At 35.4% G+C, this 22,992-nt stretch overlaps 1 protein-coding gene across 5 annotated transcripts in view; it reads left to right on the top strand.

Moving 5' to 3' along the window:
• The window catches only part of LOC139992650 (uncharacterized), a 94,249-nt gene that overhangs the window by 36,658 nt on the left and 34,599 nt on the right, over positions 1-22,992 (top strand). The window lies entirely within an intron of this gene.

The raw sequence follows: 22,992 nt of genomic DNA, 5'->3' as shown, positions 1-22,992 counted from the left end.
AACGATAATATTATACCCCTTTGATCTGTAATTTCAAAGGACATATGGAATAAGAAGCTTCGTTTCAGTTGCTACTTATCTTCTTTTCTTTTTTCCTTTCTGCTTTCTGTAACACGTCGTTTATTCTAACTATTTCAGCTATTCTAACATATCGATGGTTGTATTAGATAACGTCGATTATTCTTTCTCTTCTAGATTACACGCGAATAAATATATTTAGATTTATTCTGTTTTTCTTTCCGTTATGAAACATATTACAACGTTATAAACAAAGTTTGTGGTACGTTCTACTACACGAAATAGCCCATTAATAATGCGTAAATGTCGTTGTGAAATTATCAGTATACGTATCTTTTTTTCATGTACATTTATCTTTCGTCGGTCCTCGTTTTCATAGCCACGTTTCTTCCTTGACATTCATAAACACAGTAATGAAAAGATCGATACAGAAAGAAGATGAATTTGTTATCTATGAAAAATAGATAGACCAAGTTTCTACACATTCGAACAGTATAAAGCGTGTGTAAAACGATGTGTAAAAGCGTGATGCTTTTTTATATATATCGCAGTCTATCGCAGTAACATAAGGAACGCATATCGGTTAAACGAATGATAATTTTGTTTGGAATTTAATATATAATTTAACGTATATATCATTGCTCGGTTCTTCTTTCGGGACGCGCATCCAACGCGAGGCATTTCCTTCTCGTTGCATTTTTTAATTAAGTTTATCCTGCAACTCGTTCCCGCGTTTCGTATAGCTATAACGATCGTCCACTTTGATACGTAGCGTGTACATACGTTTCCTGAAGTCCATTTCCTTCGATACAAAAGTTACCCTTTGCCGTGGAAAAAATTCACTTCCTTTCTGTTTTAATTAAACTTCGCCACTCGTTAATTTAAATGGCCCCTGCTCCGATGATTAAGAACTAGATATAATCAAATATCTACTATCTCCGTACGATTGCGTCGTGCAAAATTTACATTTGTCGTCTGACAAATTATCATGACATTCAAGAAAAACATTGAGAAACATTCAGATGATTCGGTAAATCGTTTTTTTACCCTGCTTTTTCTTATTCTCCTTTTTATTCCTCCACGTTAGTTGTATCGTTTCTACCGTTTGCAAAACTATTTTCCTTTCCAATTTGTACGTTCTTTTTTTGTTTTTTCTTTTTTTTTTTTTTGAAATATCAATTTATCAAAGCTTGCGACGAGCGCTATATAACAACGAGCAGTTTAATTACAAATATCGACAGCTGCTGTTGTCTAGTCGTTGGAATGTAGCGAGATCGTAAGCTTTTACGTGTTTCAATGTATATTGAAGCAAGTTCAACCCTTTCAATAGGGGGATCGACTATAGTAATTTATTTAACCGCGAAATTAAAAATTAATAGAGACAACCAGTTTCGTTCGAGGTAATTTTATTCCGGGTGAATACGAGAGGATAGATGATATATTTATTTTTTAAATAGAAATGATACGATTTTGATAGTTAAAAATGTGGGCAATCAACAGATTAACAGGTTAACGTAAGCAAATTCTTGCAAATGTAATTATGTTATAATGTCTTTTTTTGTTAATTTTAGAAAATTATCCAGTAAATTATTACGCAAATAAGCTACTATTATATTAATCGCCCGGAGCAGTTCTTGATAAATAGAAGCATTTTTCTCTGGGAAATGTACCGTAAAAGACATTAATCTATTTAGCTGCTAACATCATTATCGTAAAAATCTAGTTTATAATAAACGTATATAAAGTTAGCAAGCGCGAGGTAACGAGAAGGAAAATATAGAACCACGTGTTGTAAAAATTCTTAAATGTCTTAAAATTTCTTAATCCATCGTAGTGACTGCAATAAGAATTGGCACAAACTCTTATTTTTCATCAAACATCTATCCTTGAGTTTTACATTCCATTTTCATAGTGATATTAAAGTTTTTTGCAATCGTACGAAGGTTCTACAAAATGAAACGCCTGACATACCTGCTTAATTAGTATGTAAATGCTACAATAAATACAATGGTGTAATCACTGCATATTATGCGATATCAAGTATTAATATCAAGTATGATAGTTTACGGAATATCTGTTTACTTCAACCTATAATTTCTATCAAAGTTTCAGCCTAGTTACATGGCGCATTCTATATCATTAATACAAACATTTTATATATATATGATAAACAAACTTTCATCCATGTATTTTATTAAGAATCATTCAAACTCTAGAAACGCGCCATTTACAGCTAAATTTATCAAATTTTCGCGAAAGAATTACAAATCAAATTACAAATATTAGCTCTATGATGATGTTTGAACAATTTCATGACCTTGTTATAATTTCTTTATCGACTACACGGCTTTCCGAGTAGACGAGGCTTTCCTGAACGAACCTGAGGCCACTTCTTCTTGCGCAACAGGTTCAAGGTCCTACCGCAACCTCTCTCGTCCTACCGCAACGTTTATTCGCGCCGGTGTTTCCGTATTCGACGGTCCCTCTCTTTCTACAACCTCGTCCGGTTCCTGTCCGAAACACCTGACGTGGACTTGCGCTCTCTCTTGCCCCGGGTTCCCAGTTCCCCCTTTGTTTTTCGACCTTTCCAAAGTCGATTTAACCCAACGACTCGTTACAATATGGGATTACTTTGGTTACGTTGTTAACGAAGTGCTGGCTCAACAATGTTCGACTATGTAAGTTTATGATATAATCAATGTCCAAACGTAACGTTGAAAGTTTTGAAACTAATTATAGTTTGTATAATTGTACGTTGTACTACACGTATTTGTAATTTCGCGTTTCGGTATAATTTACATACATAAACGTAGAGCGGTAGGGCAAGGTATAAAATGAGTAATTAATTTTGCAGCGAAAGTGGAAACATTTTATGAAATAATTGTTGGTTTCTGACGTTTGCTTTTGTTATATATATAACGCAATATTTCAATAATTTAGATAAACTATATATGTGTGTGTGTATATATATACATAAATTATTGGACTATTGCGTTATACCTTCTCCTCTGGTTTATTGTTTTCTATAGATAGATACGATTTAGTATTGAGCATTATCGAGATTATTGCATTATATGTTTTCCCTTTGTTTGCTTTTCTTTATCTGCACAGGTACTATTTAGCGTTGAGCGTTATCCAGATTATTGCCTCATGATCTTTCCTTTTGTTTTTGCTTCTTCTTTAATATGATAAGAATTTAACGTCGTATTGACTTCTGAGCTATTGGCTAGTGAAATTCTATTTTTACGGTAAAGTTTCGAATGGATTAGGAATTTAACGATATCTTTTAAATGGTCCTGTGAATTATCTGGGTTGACGTTACGTTTGCCCCTCAATGAATCGAAATTTCTCTGTTCAAATGGAACGATGGATTGTTGCACGACCGTAACAGAAGTCCATTAAAAAGAACCTGGTTTTTTAAAAAGATATTCGTAACTAATTCTGGAGTGATTCTTACGATTCTTAATCGTTTGGGTAGGAAATTCCAATATCGTTAGTTGATACATACAATTGGTACACATGTGTACCAGGAGGGTTCAAAAGATTTATCAATTTATATATTTTCTATCTATTATTTATTAATTGAATGTGTAACGTCTAACGACGTAATACTTAGCTGAAGATGTTATAGCTGTATAATTAATTTGAAGCAAGTAGTTGTAAGTAACTTAGACAACTCGCTATATCCAATAACTGAAACAAGCGTTCGTTCGATTTCCATTTAGTTAATTTCACATTTATGATAATATCAATTTACACAAATATCCACAATCTGCCAACGCGCATTTAAAAAGTTTTTCCCACGCAAATTGGTGGACTGTCGATTTGTACATTTCTACAAATATAAGCAAAAAGAAACGAAACCTACGTAGAAAAGCGTTCCACCTGCTAAACGTTGTAAGAGACTACTATACTCTAGATATTCTATACATTTTTCTGAATTATCTGTATTCTGCATTTTCAAATTTCTCGCAAGCGCATAAAAATTCCCGCTCCGCGATAACAGTCACTACCCTGGCAAAAGTAAAGAACACCGAGCGAAGCTCCGCAACGTGTAGATTTTTCCGAGCGTTTTTGGTGTCAGGGCACGATTGCATCGTCTGGAAAGTTGCAGAATAGACGCGTTCCGAGGCGACGCCTGGCCAGAGAGTTGCGGCCGCGGAAAGTTCCCCCGGTTTCGTGCATCGGTTGATAACGCCCGTAGAGCCACGATATAACAGCCTTGACTTATTTCTCTCGTTGCGGCGCAAAGAATTTTTGCCCGGGACGTGTAATCGCCACAGGAGAAACGCTCATTGTACGCGAAAACAAACGTGTCGAGCGTCGTTCGATCGATCGGCCCACGTCTCCGAGTTTTTCCATATTTTTCTCTTCTCTCGTCCGTTCAGGATGCCTGGCAGGAAAGGATACCAGAGGAAGGATAAAAGGCTGTGACGTTTTTCTCTAGAGTTACGAAGGCATAACGTCGCACCGTTCTTCTCCCTTCGACACTGATCGATTTCGCGTCGCTCGAGGAGAAACGTCGACCAGAGTTTCCCGACGATAATACCATAGGATCTCAAACTCTGTTACGTTGCACGTCTGTGTTATTGTCCTGCACAAAAATTAATAACTCGCATTTATTATTAATTGGACCGTTCGTTTTCGAAGCGACGTAGGTCCATTCTCCTTTTACTTCGAGTTATCGAAGTATTCGCATTTCTATCGGTTCGATAATCCTGATAACAGGCCCGTTTGGTTTGTATACGGCTCTATGTGTACAAGTGTAAGATGTAAATTTATTATACAAATAATTCTTTACTTTCTTTTTTTGAGAATTAACTAGATCAATATTTTTTTAACGGTCAGGAATATACGGAAAATTAGTGAATTGTACGGTTCATTAAATGGATCGTTCGTTTCGAAAGTGTTTCGTAGGTACATTTTCTCTTTGTTTCGAGATATCAAAGTGTTTGCGTTTCCATCGATCGAGTAATCCTAATAAGGTTTACTTCATTTTTCCACGACTTGGTTTGTATAGGAGGTACATGTGAATTCGTTATACAAATAGTTGTTTTCAGAATCAACCAGACGAAATATGTCTTTTTCACGATCATGAATACGCTTACACACCGTTTTCGAAATTAACGAGTTGCACGGTCCGGTGAATTTTAATTATTTAAAATCTACGTCTCATCCATTTTTGTCTATAAATAAGAGCGGGAAAACGAAATGTAACGTCGTTTAATTTCAGTATCATTTGTTTTTTTTATTACCGATGCCTCGATTGTTTGAACAGGCTATACAGGTTACAGGAAATGGATTTACAACATTTTCAAAATACATCAATGATTGTGCAATTCCATTTGTTTCTTTTGATTGACACGAACGAACATCCCAATATTTAAATTGTAAGTTCTTTATAAGCAAAAGGTTCACACGAAAATGTATATAAATTTCTAATTTTCTCGATTTTATCGAAAAATCGACTTACGTCGCTTTCGAAATAAAAGTGACGTAAGTAAGTAAGGTTTGGTCGTAAGTTTTCTTTAGAGAACGACAGGTATGAGGATAAAATAAATTTTTATGATATTTGAATTTTGAATACGTATTAATGTACAGGGTGTTTCAGTTTTTTTCTTTTTGTACATTTATTTAGATTATCGAATGTTTAGATATTGAAAGATATCGCTAGATTGTGGGTTTTTACATATCTGAAGGTGCAAAAATGTATATATAATGTGTATACATTTATAAAATATGCAAAGTAGAATGCACACACATACCTGTCATAATACGAGTGTGTGGTAGGTGAAATTTATCTCTGTTTCGGTGTGACTTCTCCAATTTTGCCCACAAACGAATTTGAATATCCACAAAAATTCTACATATTAGAGATTCATAAGCGTGTACGTATAAAATAGATCGTTTGAGTATTCGAACACTTTTATTATTTCATACATGAGCACATTAAAGAAGTTCGCTATGACACAGGTATTTTGAACATCGGAAAGTGTTATACATTTACATAACATTTATATATTTACATAACATTTTCATAAGTACTAACCTGGAAAAGTATGGTAAACGTAAAAGCGTCAGAGAGGAGATTCGGATGTTTGAGATTTTGTAAATATTACGATACTTTAACATTTACCTTTAAAATTCAGAGTTAATAATTTTCCGTTGGAAAATAAACAAAAAACAAAAAAACAAAAAAAGAAAAGAGAAGAAGTTGGAAAATGTCTTCGAGTATATTTTTCGTGTTTCGAAAGCGAGATTGTTAAAGATATTGCTATGCGCTCGCGCTAATCAGATATTTTTCCAAGTAAAGCATCAATGACGAAGATTCGTGGAAGCACCGTGGATTCTACTCGCGCTTTTAATTAATTCCAGTCTGCTTAATTCCCCTGAGTCTCGGCTCTCAAGTTATTTTACATTGCTAACAAAGACACTAATCTGCCACTTTCTCTATCTGTTAGATTGTTCGAAAAGTGTCTTTCTTTTACAGACACGTCTTTTACGATGAAACCTAATCTGTAGAACGTTGTGATCTTTATTTTGATAGAACAAAATGGATCATACGTAATTCGATAAAATAATGTAAAACGGAAAATGTTACGCATCCATTATTTCCTTATAAAACGAAAGAAACTTTTCGGACGACCCAATACATATCGTTTACGATATCTGCAATTACGTAGATTATGATTGCGATTATTCTACATGATGTCCATGAGCAATAATTCATTTGGTATCGATGACGAGGAACGATCTACTATACCATGAATTTTCTTTCTCGATGATACCTTTCTGAGATACGTTCTGCCTCGATGACAAATTGCCGCGTTTGGGAAGCAATTCTACCACGATGGGAATCTAGCGATCATTCTATAAACGAGATGACTCTCCTTTTAAGCGTTCAGGCATTCTATCGATGAAGAAATAACTCAAGTATAGCGAACAAAGAATTTCTTTAATAAAACGAGCAACGCCAAAGCGTTAAGAAAGATTTAACGACGATAGAATTAAGACGTCTGAACGAGTATCAACGATAGACGTCTTGAAGACGACTAAAAATGTACGAATACGTCGTGATCTATCGAATGACAAAGCTAGTGCACGATTCATCTTGCTGCTGATACTAATCTTCAAATATGAGATTCGTCGCAGTTCATTCATCATCGGACCTAGACATTAGATACAATTTATAAACATAAGTGATCCTATCATAAGTCTAAAAGAGCTGATAGAAAGATAGAAAGAAATTCATACATAGTATACAGTTAAGAAACGCAAGTGATACTATTATAAACGTAGAAGAATTTATAGGAAGATAGAGAGAAATTCTAATCTCCATAGCGTATGAGAAACATCGACACGTGGAGAAACGAGAGTCTATGCTGTCTATATGGAACGTGTAGAATTCGAAGGATAAATAATAAAAATAATAAAAATAAGAAGTGAGGCAATCTAAATTGAAAAGTACCGAGGTAGTACGTGTGTACCGATTGAGATTAAAATCGTTTATAACGTTTATACCGTTTATACAATTACAAAGTAATTAAAGTTAAATTTTCAGAATGTCCGAAGATTTAGAAGTCCTTAAATTTTCACATAAAGATGTGCAAATAGTGAATTTGGATAACGTTATGACGTAAAAATATGAATATATACATGTATTCTTCTTTTTGTTCCTATCTTACTGGAATAATGTAGCACAGAATGTCTTGGTTTAGCCAGTGGAATTTTTTGCTTTTATGAACTATCGCCTTTCTTTTATCGGCACCGAACGTGTTTATTATTATTTTATCTACCACACGGCCTGCAAAAGAACCTTGTAAATATCCGCAAAATATCGTGAAACACCTCAGTCAAGTCACGGAATAATTTACATAGTCCAGTCGTACTTTGGACAGATAATCGCGCGCATTGATTACGAGTAGAGAATAGGAAGCACCAAAATACGCACCCTGATATTTTTTCTTTTTTTTTCTTTTTTTTTCTTTTTTTTTTAGCAAGGGCAACAGCCCTGAAAAATGAATGCACGCGTGGTTACGCGTCGCATTAGACGCGCTAGATTGAATGGTTGTTGGCGAAAGGAAAGAATGGCGAAATTACATGGACAAGCCCTAGTCGTGAACGGTCGGTTGGAAAAGCTTTTAAAAAAACGTCTAGACAGTTAGGGAGAGAGTGGAAGTTAGGAAACCTGTCCTCGAAATACACCGACTCACGAAAATACTTTGACACTTATCGTAGACAATTTTTATGGATATATCGTGTACGTACTGTTGATGTCTATATATTTACGGGAAATTCAGGGTTGCAAAAAATGCAGAGAAAATGTACAATAATTATATTTGTAGAATAATTATATAAATTATATTCACACATTGTGATATTTAATAAGTGGAACGCGTTTATATGCTTTGGTTTTGTATATTTACTTGTGTCCATAAAAGTTAGTAGAGCTCGCATTTAGATATCTCCTAATTATGTATATCGTATATAACACTTCCTTAAATTTTGTTAGCACTATAATGAGATATGATTATCGCGATTATCTTGCCAAAGTTTTACACAATTTCGAAATGTTATGCGAAAGTTACAAGCGGTATTTACTTCAGACATATTTCCTAAACGTTACAAAAGTATTTGATACGACAGAGATATAATCATCCCGAACGTATAATTAACGCTAAAAGTGATCTGACTAAATATCGAGGCTTATCGGTACAATAAATAATATCCGACTTCTGTGAAGCGTATATTTGTTACAAATATATCTCGTAACTTTCACATACATTTTCAAGACCTGTTTCAAGTTTTACTTGTATATGTACTCGTGTCTCGCTATGGTATATATCAAACTTCTAATTATCTTTTTTTATTACACATATTATATTTGTAGAAAATGTTTGTATAACAAATGTTCGAATATTTCTATGATTCACTGTACATAGTTCGTAAAAAAGCAAAATGTTCATTTTCTTCTCTGATACGAGCCTATCGTTTCTTCGGTAAAACATTGTTTCTTTTTTATCGTCATTAGTCCGTTATCTGTGAGTAATGAATATTGATAGACGCGATAAGAGAATTTTCAAGGAATACGTATTATTGACGAGGCATAACCTGACTTTGATAAATCGAAGGTGTTGTTCGAAGTGTAAGAAGTAATATGCAGCTTTGTTCGATTGCACGAACAACGACACGTTCGGTTCTTAATCTGTTTTCGTAGAAGCGGAATAGAATCTCGATCGGTGGTGTGATAATTTACCGTTTGTCCGTGATATATGTACGTACGTGGTAAGAGGAATAAAACGAAGGGAAGAAACGATCTTGTAAATCGAACGCGATTCGCGTTGCAAATGTCTCATGTTCTTTTTCGTTCTTGTAAATTTGCAAAGTGTCACTTGTGATATCTGTAAGTCGCTTAATCGACTTACGAAGAAAAAACAAGAAGAGTATCGATAAAATTGTCGGAGATACAGCAGGTTAAAATTTTACAATCAATTTATGGTGTATGATGAAAAGAAAATAAAAAGTTTTGCAGTTCATTGTTTATTTTCTTTAAATTAGTTATTCCAGGTTTTCCTTTGTATTGTCATGTGTGACTTTTATTTTTGCAGACGGTTACGTTCCGCTGTTTTCTACATTAATTCACACGCCTCGAGTTTCGCAAATTCTGGAATTCCTTAATTCGAAATTATTTCAACGTATCGTAAAAGTCGCGATATCTCGACCTCTCGCTAGACGTCTAATTAATTTTGTAACAAAAGAAAAAAAAAAGGAAAATAAAAGGGAACAGAAAAAGAAGTAAATATACACAACATTCATTCTATTTACCGCTAAAAGATCCAAGTTTTCTTCTTATCGAAGAAGCAATTCCAAACATTTAAGCAAATGTGCATGCAATGTAATTATCGAAGTTCCATTGAAAAAAGTCGTCATAATCGTATTCCTTCACGGAAGTGATATTATCTCATCGTATATTACCTACGATAGTATAAACGCGATCTTGGATAACGATTCGTTAGCTGATGCTGCGACTAAAATGCTAACGTTCGTACTACTAATATTTCAACTTCGCCTGATCGAACGATCTTTTCGCATATGTATTGCTCTTTGATTCCATCCGATTCACCTATTCAAACTTACGTCTTCTTTCGTGAAGAAAACAAACTGGAAATTCCTCGACCGCTTGTCATCAGGTTCATGAACTTTAATCTCCAAATGTGAAACGAAAATGCTTAGGAATGCTATAAAAGCATCTATAAAAAGCTGCCACAAAACGCTAGATAAATTTTATCTTCTAACCATTTTACCATCTAGCTATTCGTATAAACTTTTCCCTTCGAATCTTACGTAAAGAAATCGAAATAGAGCGACACTGGAAAGATACGTGTGCGATACACAGTTTTTACGTATGTCCGTATAACCGAGAGATGTTCGATTGCCGATGCTTATGCAAATTTATAATTTCACGAACCTATATCAACGATCGATATGTGTACACATTAAAATATCTACTTACATTTAGTACAAGTTGAGCGTCATTCGTCGCGTTTATTTCCTAGCTATTTTATTATAAATCGGTCGTTTATTATCTTATAACGTAAAAATATTAAATAAAGTAAAATTTGTCGGTGCTATCTACCGAACCTAAAGTAACCGGTACGTTCCCAAAGAAATAATAGACTATAATAGGTAGATTATTAGGAGTATCTTTTGTTTCAAGTATTTGACGTGTAGGATGTTTCTAGTAACTGGGAAGAGTATAATTCTGTCTATAAATGAAATCAGAAAACAGCGACAGAGGAAAATTTTAACACGCTATATCGCGATACTCTACGACTTCTCTCATAGATTCACCGATGCACGCAGTTGCGAGATACAATCGCGTTCTTATTTAAACACAACTCTACGATCTTTTTTTATTGCATTTATTTTACTGTATTTTGCATACTCCTAAACATATAAACATGTTTACTCTGTTCACCGATCCGCAGAAGAAAAAGAATAGCAAACACACGGTTTTTATGAATATACATGTGCGTAAGTCTTAATATTGATCGAAATGAAAATGTTGGCTTTCCACGTTACGTTACGTCCCGCACTTTGTGTTTTCCTCGAACGTACCAAAGTCCACGGCCTTGCGATTGAGTAACATCAGAGACATCAGAGACGTGCATGTTGCACGAGTTTCCCGTAATATACACGGCCTGGTGAAACATCTAGAAGCTAACGGTGCTGAAATCTGCTGTCGTGTCCGGAAGAAGCTGTCGCGTGTTTAGACGTCGTTCATGAATTCCACGTAGAGAGAAGATCGGTTGATCACGAAGGACACGAGAAGTACGCCGACGAGAGACAGCTTGCTCCTCCGAGATCGCTTTTCGTCCTCGAGTATCGTTTGTCGTCTGCCAGACGACGGATTTTGAGATCTGGTTTATGGATAGTATCACGAACGCGATAACGTCTGTATCTTGTCTGCATCTCGTCTGCTTACCGGTTTCCGCGTTCTCCAAACCCTGCAACTATGAGATGGAATTTTGTCAGACAAGCGTCAGCTCTCCTCACTTGCGTAATTACGAAGAATGCAGGTTTCACGATGCGAAAGCCAGCAGGGAAAGCCGAGATTTTTATTTGTTCGATCAAATGGATTTTTAATAGTTTTGTTGGAATATCGTTGAATGGGTCGTTAAAAAAGTTTCTTCTTCTGTTTTCAATCTTTCCATTAAATTACATAAGCATAATCTATAAGTACAAGAAGTATAAGTACAAGAGATAAATGGGACGAAGTTTTGCTGGCAAATGCGTCGATATAAATCTTTTCTTGCACTTATGGAAAACTTCCAAAGCGTAAAAGTGCGCAGCATGTAGCACGTAATATTTAAATACGCGTGAAATATTCAATATACTATATGTATAGTACTAGCTGTAATATCCAAGTGGATAAGATAACTTTCTATCGAACATCGTAATATTCGTAATCTATTTATAGGGAAATATTAAAAACGCATCTTGAAACGTGTATAGCAATGGTATTATAGTGTTACGAAAAAATTGACATACGATCAGCATTTACCTACAAGCCGCGAAGAATAACGCGGTCGATCATAAACTCGGTTGGTGATATTTAGAAAAATTCTCGAGGAATTTGGGATACTCGAGATATGAGATAAACGCGATATCACACTGACAACTATATAACCCGAATCGATATATCGTGACATTGTGAAGTAAGAAAAATTGAAAAAATTTCTGTAAATCGAATTCGCGCATATGTTCCAAATTGTATCGATATTTTTCTGGAAATTGCAATGTATCGGAAACGAAAGGAAACGAAATTGGAAGGGGAAGAGAAATCGTTTGACATTCACGTTTCGGTGTGAATGTTCCTTTAATTAGCTTATTTCGCGTAATTGGCGCGAGCTTCTGCTCTATTTCTCTATCAGCGAAATTTGTACCTCGGTTCATCAACCTTAATTGATCGGCTTTATTCGCGGCACCTTATTGACTATGCGTACCGCAAACCGCGGCGGCACACTATATTTCCTGATATCATTGGAGACGGTGTCACGTTATTGGATTGCACGTTCGCTAATAATCGAACGTTAACTCGATTATCCAGCGTAACTGGCCCGCGACAGGTAACGACGTAACTGAACCTCCTGTATCGTTATACGATTATACAAGGTGGTACTAGATCTGATGTAAACCTTAAAATATAGTAATTTGCATACTAAATGCTGTTCCTCTTATGCCAATATCATTCATGCCCGATTCGATAAATTATAAAAATTCGCAATTGAGTATAGAATTGTTGGATAATTGTGACAGATAACGTTGTTGCCTGTTGTTATTTTATTATTCGTCGCAATCGATGCCTGCGGGCTTAGGATGGCTTTCGACTTACAATGGACAAAATATAACACTATTATATTATAATATTATATATTAGAACGCTCGTTTTTTAAATATTGTATTTTGTCATTAGGTGGTATTGACAATACCCGCAATCACTTAGTTGCCAACACAATATTTAAAAAACGAGCGTTCTAACCAATCTTATAATGTAATATATAATATTATAATATAATAGTATTATATTCACCTATCAGTACCACGTAATACCACCTTTTTTTTTTTTTTACGTGGGGAAATCCTCATGGACACTCGGCGCTGCATAGCAACGACCGAGTAGTGTCGGACTCTTACCAACTAAAACCCCACGGTGGTCGTCCCGACGTTCAGAGGTGCACCCGGGATCTCTTGCGAATTACTACCTGGGTACCTAATACCACCTAATGACAAAATCCGCAATCACTCAGTTGCTAACCCAATACATAGCTAAAGAACGGAATCAATATCTTTAACAAAAGTGTGAAAATGTATACGTTCGTGGTTTTTAGATGAAGAGACGATATTGCGTAAATCGTTAATCACCTTCTTTTTAGAAACGTAGTATCATTTGTTTCGTTTTTTCGGATTCTATCGATCGTTTAGAGTCCCGTTAAAAAATCAGCGTTGCTATTCTTACTGGTGACAGTGTAATGGGAAAGTACGCGCGTCCTTTCTGATCGCAAGCGGCAGATACTGTCAAATAGAAGAGAGATAAATATTTCAAAAAAAGACCATTTGAAAATTTAAGCCTCTTACGAGCATTCGTCAAAAATCGGCATCGCCGTTCTTTCGATTACAAGTCACGGTATCACGAAAGGAGCTTCTTCGTTTTTCTTTTTTGATTACAATCGACGGATAATCGGCAAACGCCATTTCATCGTTTAGCAAAAACAGCTGTCTTTTGCTTCATTTGCATGAGGCATCGACCTGTATAGGAGAAATAGAAGAGGATAGAAAGGGAATATCGATATTAAATTGCACGAGCAGGCTGTGCGGTAAAAATCGAGCACAATTTTGCGAAATTGCATTGAAACCGAGCGCCAGGATTGCGAGCTGGTGCACGCCCTTGTTCCCGGAGGTAGGAAATTGCATCCATTAGCAAATTACTCTTACCTACTTTAGCTATGCTGCAGGTTGCTACACGTAAGGGCCTGCGATACAAAAAAGGAGTATCGTTATCTATATTGGTCAAGGTAAAAATTAATTCGCCCGGAATTTTGTTCGAGTAAAAGCAGCTTGTGTGTCGTACGTGATTATCGAACGATACGACGTGGTGTACGCATCGAGATCGGTTTATCGTAGCGTGGACGTTCGTTGAAACGGTCTTTCAAAATGTCTCAACGTCCGGAGTTTGCTTCCGGAATTCCGGTAAAAATTGCTTCCGGTAAAATTTCCGGATTTCGTTATCAGAGAATGAGATATTTACTTTGTTATCCTTTTAGATTTTTATCTCCCTGGAGAGAGATTTTTGTTTAAAAGGAAAGAAAAAAATAATAGATTAAGATCAAATTCAATCTACGGAAAAAAAAAAATGTTATTTGAAAGGAAATTATCGAATGCTATTTGTTCAAAAAAGATAGAATTGGGTAGCAGTTGTTTGCGTAGGCGTAGCGTGGATTACCATTAGTTTTGCAATGAATATGCAAAAGGAAGTATTGCAAAAATTGTGTAATATAAAATATCGTTGCTTTAATTCATGGATATCGATGGTGAAAGAAAGAAAATTCAAAAATCATGGAACCATGGAAAATTTCGAGAGAATAAATAGGCTATTCAACACCATCCATCGCTTATCGATTGGCAAGCTATAAATCGGGTTTTCGTTGGCGGTGTTCATTTAACAACAGCCTGTTAATCTTTGAATAATCGATATTATTTGAATAATAGCAACATGATAATATGAATATGATTTGTAAACGATAGATAAATCGTTAAGCTGTTGTTCTTTTGAATCTTCACAAACTCTACCTCTCTCTAGCGAATCTCCTGTGACACACCGAGAAAGTTTTATCACTTTCGATGGTATAACTGGATCGCAGTCATACTAATCCGATGCAGGTCTCTGGTATTGAAATCTCTGGACGTATGAAACGACGTATCGTGAAATCGAAGGGCGCGTTTCTTGTCGCTAAATGTCAACGCTCACTGTATTGAATCAGTTAACTTTTGATACGCCAATAAAATTCAATAGCGTAATAAAATTCAAGTGTTCAATAGTATAATAAAATTTAATAGTGTTGGCGTTCGTTTGATGTATACATTTGCTTTTACATTTTATATTTCCTTCGCATCTTAAGGTTTCAACTTTTCAAATGAACGATGGAAATGGAATTGCAAGGACGCTATTGAATTTTGTAACGTTTACTCGATATTTGTAACATGCGCGATCTCGACAAATCGTAGTTTCGAACGGGATTCTTTGCGCAATCCAGTTAATAGGATTATCGAAATTTTATGAATTTTACGATAGAGGAAACGAAATATTTTCACGTATTATCCAACTCTGCCGCTTGAAATGACATGAAATTGCGACAGCATGAAAGAGAAATCTGTGATATACGATTGGTCGTTTATTAGTTCGTTAACATTGTTAGTTTGTAAATTACAATACGAAAGTATATATAGATTTTAGGATTCTGTCAATTTGTAGACTTTGGAAAATCAATCGTATAAAGCAAACAATAATTATTGCTAAAAGAATTTGACACTCAACTACGCGCATTATTATGCATTGGAATTATTATGCATGTATGTATGTATGTATGTATGTATATGTACATTTGTCATAATATTCGAAGAGTAAGTTGACATATTTTCGGTAATTAGCGTCGAAAGTGGACGTGTGCGTTCACGTTAAACCGCGAAACTCGTTAAGTAACGACCTTTGTGTTCGTTTTATGCAACCGATAGAATTCTCACGAAGATAGTAACCAATTAACGAGGAAAAATCGTGGCAGCAAATTGTCGTTTCTGTCGAGCAATCTCGCACTGCGATGATATCGCGGGTGTATATGGAGATCGTTAATCATATGTAACACGGAGGTGATGGGACGAGCGTAATTACATGCAACAGAAGGAGATAATTGGTCGCCTGAAGTGGCATTAGTAGGTCAGATGCGTTAAATCTGGAACTTTGTGCTCTGGTTTGTTTGTACAGACAAGGAATGAGTCATGAAAACGTTCGTATCGTCTGTATACGATTTCCAGCGGCTAATGACACCGACGCGAAACTTCAACTATTTGAGTTAACAAAGAGAGGCGACGTTTCGAATAAGCTGACTTTTTGACGATCAGACGCTTATATTTTTTCATTACGACCGTACCATTTATCGCAAAAGACGATTGGCGGATTCTAACGATTCTATAGATTCTTTCCTTCGTGAAGTCGCACCAACTTTTTAATATTTCAACCACGTTACTTTTCCGATAAAAATGTTAAAAAGTGTTATAAGAATGAGGATAGTCTGTACAATCCTCGTGCCTATCTTAAATATTCAATAATCACAACCATAGATCATACGTCGATAAAGGAAAGATACTTTATATTTGTTAGTATTTTAACTCAAACAAGTCACGCCAGAGATTCTGCTTCCTCAAAACAGGAAAACATCTTATTACGAAATATTTACAATGCGTATCTGCTCGGTGAGTAGCACAATGTAGTTGATATTTTTTCATCGATATAGAGCAATTGTCAAATTTACACTCGTCAAAATATAAATTGCACTTACCCACATCGAAAAACACATTGTTTCGTCGAAGGAAATTTACTCGGTAATTTTACAAAGAAAAAAATCGTCGTTCTTCGTTAATATCTTTTCCGTATTATTTCTAATAATCTATGTTTCGAATAATAATTAATCGTTGCGCTTTATGCGTTTTACTTTGCATAGATAATCGACTAATAGGAAAACATACGAAAAAACAGCTAAAAAATCTATTAATATTTTTTTTCTATCGCCTATATTTCCAATAATAGTTAATTAATCGCTACGCTTTATGCGTTTTACTTTGCGCAGATAAACGACCAATAACATATAACATATAAGAAACATATAAAATTCCCTGGTTATATAAACGCAACAGCGTGGCTGTTCTCTCGTGTGCAAGGTCGGTTCGGATGGAGAAGCTGTGATCCTTGGAATATATTCGTAGTTGCTCCAGAATCGCGTCGATTCTTTTTTTAGACCAGCCATAGATTGTCTCGACTACGTTTTGTCCAGCTTGGTCGGTATCTAGTATCTACAGTAAAAATTTTGATCGCACGGACTCTTCCTCTGCTACGGTTTTCTTCCAACCATTTTGTATTAGTTCGATGTTAATCTGACAGTACGTATGCAACTGACTAAACAATGTCCAAAACGAAGACGTCGTTAATAGTTTCTTGGCCCCTATCGACAGCTGTCCACACTTTGCCGCACTTGTGTCCTTCGTAGCGAACCACATGTGTGGATTTCGTATAAAGAACGTGACGACCGATATAAAACCGTAATCAGTTCTTGATTAACACGATCTCTCCAACTAATTGCCGTATACGTTCCATGTATTATCGTTGCAGGTCAGTTTATCGTCAAGGCAAAGATTTTGCCAGATTTCCAATCTTTCTGCAAAGAAACATTTCTTTCTTTTGGTCCACGGGTTTACTTGCAAATACACTTGCGAATTTTTACGCAGATTTATATTTTTACAGATACCAGATTAAAGAAACGGAATTTAAACGAAGATTCGTTTTATCTGTGAAACGTCGTAACTGGTATTCCACTTTGCGTGTCTTATACATCTTTTCGTATCGTATGGCTTTTGCACGTTGTTGCACCTTCGAATTTTCCCCCCTAAATCGATACAAATTTTCAGTTTACTCGGAAAATTTTTTCTACACGGTCTTTTCTAACGTTATCGAACCGACTCGGTTCGATTCGCCGTGTAACGTTTCCTTTAACCATCGTCTGTTTTGGTTTTACTCGCAGAAAACTTAACGCCGACCATCGGGTGTGATTCGTATCGAAAATAGAAATCTGGCAGATTGGCTTTTTGTCTTATAGTCGCTAGTGTGGTGAAGATTGAAAGGAAGAGTTGCAACTATACCGTTCTTTAATCTGGAATTATTTCATCCTATATCGTGATACGCGCTTTATATGTTACAGTTATACGATACGTTGATACTACGAGTGATAGAAATTTCTTTTACGATACATCGACCGTATATCCGCTATGATTTTATTGGTAAATCTTAGAGATAAATGTTATAGGACTGTGCGGTAGGTCTGAGCCGAAGCTATCAAACAAGTACATTAGAATTATCTGTTCAACTTAAACATTTATATTTACTATTTATATCTTTTCTTATCGTATATTATCGTGTTATACTACAAAGATTATTGGAAAGTGTCGTTGCTTCTTATAACAATTCCCTAGATTAACGATACCACCTTTTACATCTATGATACAAAGTTAGCGACACGAGTTAAATATTACCATTGATCACTGGGTGTACTACATTCCTGTAAATTTAAATTTTCATGGTCCGTGCTGATTATCATTATGTCGTACATTGCACATGCGCAGATTATAAGAGAAAAAATAAAAAAAAATTATTCTATTAATTTATAAGGAAATTAATCTCGACGAGTTTATTTTACATGTCTACAGTGAGACGTGATGGTTTCGTCGGAAAAAATTGCAATTTCAATTTCAATTTACATAATTATAAATATAAAAGGCAGCGCAATCGTGACAGTGTCTATCGTGTCTATCCGAGGTATGTTTATTCGAGGAGTAAGCGCTAGAAAAGTCTACGCTGTTAACATCGTTGACGCGATGGCATCCTTTGGACGTTTGTATATTCAAATCTCGGAAAAATCAGAAGCATCGAAGATAGAACAACCGCGTTGAATTTATCGCTCGTTGAAGCTACGTTTATCGCGATTAATATGCAATTATAGAAAGACGGATGGATCTAGTAGTGAAATAGTTCTACATATCCGATATGTATGCATTCACTGACGCACATGTTTGTACTTGAAAATGGATTGCATAAATAAGTGTCGTTATCGTCCCGAAAGAAAATGTAAATCGAGCACATAATATTGTTTTTACGTAATTCGCGCATTCTATTAGTTTCTATTGTTATCAACATTCACGAACCGCGTTTCTTGTTTCTTTGTGGAAGTTTCAAGATTTTGTTCTACCAGGTTGACCTTTCGCGTTAATTGCAGGAGAGCAATTTTCTCAACATTGACATATAATAGAACGTATAATATATACGCAATATGCGAAACGTTGGTATATTTTTACTGGCATATATCGTATGTACTATAATTTCGTCTCGAATTGTATTTTGAATGACGCAGCAATTTCGTGCGATTTTTCACTTGCTAGGTAAATCAACTTTAGAGAAAATGTATATTTTCTATATACATACTCGATTCCTCGAAACGTCGAACTGGTTAAAACGTGCGATTTATTCTTCTCGCGCACTTTCAACGAGATTTCGAATTATGTAAACGATAGAAGCTCGCATCTCTCGGCCATATTGCCGCAGGAAACAGGCGAAATTGATAAAAAACAGAAAACCTTAGAGATTATATGTCGAAGAACATGTAATCTTCGACAACTTTTGTTTTTGCATTCGTCGAATAAGAAATTCATAACGTTTGCCTATTTCTTTATATTCCTTGATAAATAACACACGAGTGGAAACGTAATTAAATCGAACGATACGACTTTTTTGTTCGCTGTGCACGCGATGTTAATCGCGAGATCGATCGGCAAAGGCTATCGTGAAAGCTTGAGGTCTAAAAGCACACCAGGCAGTTTCGTGCATTTCGGTGCATATTTCCACGATCGCGAGTCACGCTGTTCTTTTTTCCAGCTTAAAAATACTTTGTTGCGAGTCGGCCGAGGGAAACCGAGATTTATACGGCGCTTGGATCACTTTCGAGAATATAATTACGATAATCTATTTGTCTCTTTATTTATTTCTCTGTTGTGATTAAAAAAAAAAAAGAAAAGAAAAGGACGGACAAATAGATCCGAAGACAAAGATGAAAGATGTCGAATATTTTAAAATGTAATTTCTAATTGTTCGGTACGGAGTAACGCCTCTATGTTTCTGTCTCTATAAATTTTCTCTGCAAGAGTCCTTTTAGGGATATAGAATCCAGAACGTTGCGTTATTGCCGAACAAACGATAATTCCACTTCGAAATCGTGACTTACGGCAAAGATACAGTGTACTATACTTTTGCACAGTGTCAAAACGAAAATAAGAATATTATTACAATTTTTGCAACATTCCTACGTTACCAGTATTCGTTCTCAAATTTTTTGACAGGTATACTTTAAGAGAGATTTATTATTATGTATCACAATTAGATTAGATTAACAACGATGATGTTCTGTCTGTAATTATGATAATGATAACGAGATCCTCGTGAATTATTCGAATCGATGACAAACGTATGAAGAACAACAAAGTCAAGGATGAACCGATACGTGAAAATCTGTGTATCTGCCATCGTCTAGTACATGCAGCTGCGTTCACAGAAAAGTTTCTCGCATCGATTTCAGCGCATCTTCGAGCCACTCGTTGTTTTACGCGGACGTGATCCGATTGACAATCATCGAGATACATACACGCGGAAATTCGGCGAGAAAGGGCGGAAAAGAATGGTCGGAAGTCCGTATCCGTTCGTAACTGACTACACGGAGAGATTATAATTCGTGTCACGCGTTTTTAGTCTCCACGGAGTATACAAGATGCGTACAACCATGCGCGACATTGTCGATGCTGATAAATTCGATTCCGCGTGTTTTTTTTTCTTTCTCAAATAATGGAAATCGCGATGTTTATTTTCTTTTATTTCGAAGATTTCGTGCTTAGAGTAATAAGGATTACGTAGGTAGAGATGTTAAAGTCTCGGTGTTGTGCATCGGCCCGTGTCCCAGCCGCTTGTTTTTATTATCACAAATTTTAGGCTCGAAGGTAACATTTACGCTTTAGTGATATCACGTGAGCCCGTGTCACTTGCACACGTGCAAAACGGCCTTTAAAAATACTTATCGCCCAGTTACGTTTTATCTCGACACATTTTATTGGCTATGTTTCCTTCTTTCGCGTGTTACTGCTCGATTAGATTCGATTCTCCTAGTTACTCTGTACAGCGTACTTAGTAACACTGTAAATATTATGTTGTATTAAATATTATATTATATTCATTTATTGCGATTAATTTCTCCTGGGTATTACATCATATCGACATACTAATATTTGTTAGTACATAATAATATATCAATAAATCTAAATCGATGAAATATATATTGTATCTATAATAACAACAATTAATATACGCGCGAAAAATATATTTTCCGATGTCGTCGGAGAAATATAATGGAAGACGAGATTTATAATTGTCAACGATCCTATTGAAATCATAGAATACGCGTACTAAATCGTAATTTGTATCTTTACGTGTATATGTAATATCAATCGGTGGCTATCGATTCTCTTTAGAAAATGCATCGTGTAAATGTAATGTTATTAATAATACGCTTCTCGTTATCTCGAGTAATAAGATCAGAAGATCGTATAAATAAAAGTATAGCAAACCCAGTAAGTTTTGTTATCAAACCATCTTACAGTTTATTGCACGCTTCTGTTCCACCGCAAGGAACGTTACAAGAACTCCAACTCTTTACAGCGCAGAGCTTTGTTTTATTTTTATCTTTGTCGATAAAAATAGGGAAAGTTAACGCGTATAAATAAATTTGTAAACATCGATAATCTTTCTCTTTTCGAAAGGAAACCTTTTTCGTTTGGAAAGGCTTCGCTGCAGAGGAGTATCGGAATTGTCAGTGGTCGATTGCGTTAGAAGATTCTTGGAAAGGGTTAATACCGTAGAGTAATCCTGCTGCAGCTATTAGAAAGAAAGAAATTTCGACTTGGCAGATATCGATTTTAGAAAAGGAAAAATTTTACTGACTGTTAAAAAAAAGTTAACCGACTGTAGGCTGACGTAAAAATTTATACACACGAAGATAGGATTAAAAACGTGGAATCAGACGGTAAAGTGAACGATACGTGGGAGAAAATCATTATATCTATTTGACATTATTACAGCGTTCGTCCGAAGCATTCAGAGGGATATCTGCTCGTTACTCGTAATACGAGGCCGGCTGATATAAGTACAGCAATTTTCAACGTGTTGCGGCTACCCAAAATAATACGGCCTCCTTCAAAATTCGACAAAGATTTTTTGGCTACAATTGGCGCAAATTTAGCGTACAATTTAGTTGCTTGGCTCGTTAACAGTGAAAAAGAAGGAGGGGTGCTGTAAGTCGCTCGAAATTGAGGCAATTAGAGGGAGCAAGATATTTCCAGCATTTTCTTTCGCTTTTTTCGTAGCGGTTCTTGAAATTAAATTTTTGTTTTTTACACGGGAGAGAAAACGGAGGAATGATGCCTCGTAATAAGGTCGACATAATGAGAAATATAATTATTTAAGTAGTATTTGTATCGAATAGCTACTAGAGGAGAGGAGTTGTTTAATACGTAAGGATTTCTAAAATCATCTCGTCAATTTCTTTCTTACTGCCGTGTAGATAGGATAAATTTAATTGCAAATACATGTACGAAATGAAGATGAGAAGTTCTGAAGGTGTATCGTTCTCGTGCAAACAATTTTAACAAGATGATTTTATTTATACTCTTCTATGTGTGTTTAAGATTAGCGACGATTAAGTCGATACTTTTATAATATTTCTTATCTTCGCTAAACTGAATCAACATAAAGCTTTATTAGATTATGCTACTATCGTTCCATCTTATGTAAACAAATAATCAATATCTATTTTAAATTATTAAATGTAAGAATTATCGAAGCTTATTATGAAATATATATATATATATGAATTTTATTTTCACGCCGTATATCAAGTTTAGATAAAAATTATTCGTCTTGACGAGCGAAACATTTTCCAAATTGTTATTATATAGATTGTTTATTACGTAGATATCGCTATCGGCGTACTTCTTATCAATTACTAACGCTATCAATTTATTACCAATTCGTATGTTTCACAAACCTTGGTTTTC

Source organism: Bombus fervidus, chromosome 2 (assembly GCF_041682495.2).
Source record: "Bombus fervidus isolate BK054 chromosome 2, iyBomFerv1, whole genome shotgun sequence".
Classification (NCBI taxonomy): Eukaryota; Metazoa; Arthropoda; class Insecta; order Hymenoptera; family Apidae; genus Bombus; species Bombus fervidus.
Note: the sequence above shows the minus strand (reverse complement) of the source record. Positions and strands in the feature narration are given on the sequence as shown.